The sequence below is a fragment of the Acanthochromis polyacanthus genome, chromosome 5 (genome assembly GCF_021347895.1).
Source record: "Acanthochromis polyacanthus isolate Apoly-LR-REF ecotype Palm Island chromosome 5, KAUST_Apoly_ChrSc, whole genome shotgun sequence".
In the NCBI taxonomy this organism is placed as follows: domain Eukaryota; kingdom Metazoa; phylum Chordata; class Actinopteri; family Pomacentridae; genus Acanthochromis; species Acanthochromis polyacanthus.
The window spans coordinates 414,400-417,771 of NC_067117.1; positions in this window are offsets into that span (position 1 = coordinate 414,400).

The following is a 3,372-nucleotide window of genomic DNA, read 5'->3' on the forward strand; positions in this document are numbered from 1 at the left end:
TTCTCGGCCTCCGCAGCTCATCCTTTCTCTACACGGAGAGGCCCCATGTCCCCGCGGAGATACGGAGGAAAAGAAGAGGCTGCAGAGGAGGACGGCGAAAGTGCAGGACTTATTTTCCCTCTATCATCATGGGGAACGTCCTCTCCTTCACCAACAAGGTAGAGGAGCTGGCCACGCTGACGCGGCTGAAGGAGCATCGTGAGTGTAGCCTCATGTGTTTCACGGAGACGTGGCTGAATGGACATACACCGGACTCTGTGGTTTCCCTGAACGGATTTACACTCGCGCGCGCGGACCGGAACGCGGTGGGAAGCGGCAAAAAGTCTGGGGGAGGACTGGCTGTGTACTTGAATGAGCGGTGGTGTAACCCAGCAAATGTGCACGTGAAGGAACAGCTGTGCACACGGGACTTGGAGATGCTTACGGTGGCGCTGCGGCCGTATTATCTAACGAGGGAGTTCTCGCACGTGATTGTGTTTTGCGTGTACATCCCACCATCAGCTCATGCAGGGACAGCGTGTGAAAGACTCCACAGCGCCGTGAGCGAAGCCCAGAGCCGCCATCCCCGGGCGCTTGTCCTGATCAGTGGAGACTTCAACCACGCCTCCCTCTCTGCCTTTCTCCCTACTTTCACACAGTATGTCACGTGTCACACGCGGGGCGACAAGACACTGGACTTACTGTATGTGAACGTGAAAGGCGCCTACACCGCTGCCCCCTCCCCCCACTGGGCCGCTCGGACCACAACCTGGTTCATCTGCTCCCCCACTACACACCCAAGGTGAGAAGAGGACCTGTGCAGAAGAGGACTGTGAAGGCATGGACAGATGAGGCCAGTGAGAGACTCAGAGACTGTTTCCAGACCACAGACTGGAGCTGCTCTACAGTCCTCATGGAGATGACATCGATGGCCTCACGCACTGCATCACAGATTACATCAACTTCTGCGTGGACAGCACTGTGCCAACTCGGACGGTACGGTGCTTCTCCAACAACCACCCCTGGGTCATCCCTGAGCTCAAAGCCCTCCTGAACCAGAAGAAACGGGCTTTCATCTCAGGGGACAGAGAGGAGCAGAAGAGAGTGCAGCGTGAGCTCCAGTGGCGGATCAGAAGGGCCAAGAAGGACTATGGGAAGAGGCTGGAGGAGAAGCTGGTTCAGAACAACGCGCAGGACGTGTGGAGAGGACTTAAGAACATTTCTGGACATGGACAGAGTGCCAGAGGGACAGCTGATGGAGACCAGCGCAGGGCGGACGAGCTGAACTGTTACTTTAACAGATCTGACTCTCCCCCCACCCCCTCTGCCCCCCCCTCTTCACACATCCCCAGCCCAGCAGACCCTCCCCTTCCTGCGACACCTTCACCGGCCCCCAACTCACCCTCACGGACTATTCCCACCCCCTGCAGCCCACCTCACTCCCCCTCTCCTTCACACCGGACCAGGTGAGGAGAGAGCTGAAGCGACTGAAGCAGAGGAAATCTGCAGGACCAGACGGCATCAGTCCAAGGCTGCTGAGGACCTGCGCGGACCAGCTCTGTGAGGTCCTCTGTCACCTCTACAACCTGAGCCTCAGCCTGGAGCGGGTCCCCGTCCTGTGGAAAACCTCCTGCCCGGTCCCAGTCCCTAAAACAGCTCACGCCAAGGAACTGGCCCACTACAGACCTGTCGCCCTCACCTCCCACCTCATGAAGACCATGGAGAGGCTCCTCCTCCACTACCTCTGCTCAGTGGTGAGCTCCGACCTGGACCCGCTGCAGTTTGCCTACAGGCCCAATATGGGGGTAGAAGACGCCGTCATCTACCTGCTGCAGCGAGCGCTCACTCACCTGGAGAGCGCCGGCAGCGCTGTGAGAGTCATTTTCTTCTGACTAACCCTAACCCTAACCCAGACCTCTACTAAGGACTTTCTATGACACTGTGGTAGCCTCTGCTTTCCTCTACGCTGTCGTCTGCTGGGCCCCGGGCAGCACAGAGCGGGACATGAAGAGACTGAACAAGCTGACCAAGAGGGCCAGCTCTGTCCTGGGCTGCCCACTGGACTCTGATGGATGTGGGTGAGAGGAGGATGTTGACCAAGCTCTCATCCATCATGGACAACAGCTCCCACCCACTGCACCGGACTGTAGTGGAGCTGAGCAGCTCCTTATCATGAGACTCAAGACACCCTCAGCGGAAGAAGGAGCGCTACCGCAGGTCCTTCATCCCCACTGCCATCAGACTGTAGAACACTACTGTGTAGTTGTTATTATGTGCAATATTTATTATCTTGTTCTTGCACTGTCGTGACTTTTGCACTCCTCTGTTTTTTGTTTCTAAGAGCCCTGTAACAGTAAATTTCTCCTTTGTGAGATCAATAAAGTCTATCTTATCTTAGCTATTGTAACCCAATAATGTCTCAGCTAAGGAATAAATGACAACGCCACTCTGGAAAGGCCCAGAGACTGTAAAGAGTTACTAAAACTAAACCTACACAGGTAAGTTCCACAAAGAAAACAGAGACGTGGTTTATAATTCTATAAAGCAGGAAGGGCCATCCTTCTTGCCAATTTTATTCAAATGATGTGGTTCAGGAGGAAAAAGAAATAAATTTAAGGTCACTAGGCCTCCACGATTCCACAATGATAAGAGGAAGGTGAACAGATCTAAAACATAATATGCAGAGGTGTTGCCAGTATTTAAAAACAAGGGCAGCATACAAAAACAAAGCATGCAAAAAAAACTACAGGTAAACCCACTAAAACCAATGGCAACAAAGTAATAAAAACCACACGGCTACCGATCAAATATTAGTGCTAATACCTCTGCATAAGAGAATATATATACACAACAAAGCTGGAATATACAGCAAACTAAGTTAGATCAAAGAGAACACCTCCACTAGACTCATTGAGTAAAACCTAGCACCAATAAAACCACTCCAAAAATAATTAAAACACCAGTGACTGCATAACAAAACGAAGCAGCAGCGGCAACTGCAAAGACAGAAATATGTTAGTTCCATATTTTTTTTATATACACTGGGTACTGAGCATTTACAAATAATAAAAACAACATTACCTTGGCTGTACAGCACCCACTGACAACACACCGACCCCTGGAGACGATCGGCTTCTGTAGTTCAGTGCAACAAGAGATGATTCTGGTGTCTATCTGATGCCCATACTTAAGCAGAGCGTTTGTCCTTTCCCTGATTAGGAAAGGCATTACAGGTGTGAGGCTGCCGGTAAGGCACCGGGAGGTGCCAATGTGTGGAGATGGACACAGCGACCCCCAGTGGTGGGCAGACCCAACCCACCGGTTACATCCTACCCCCCCATTTTCTATCGGTGGCCCACCGATACATTACACCCATGGCCTAAAAAAAAAAAA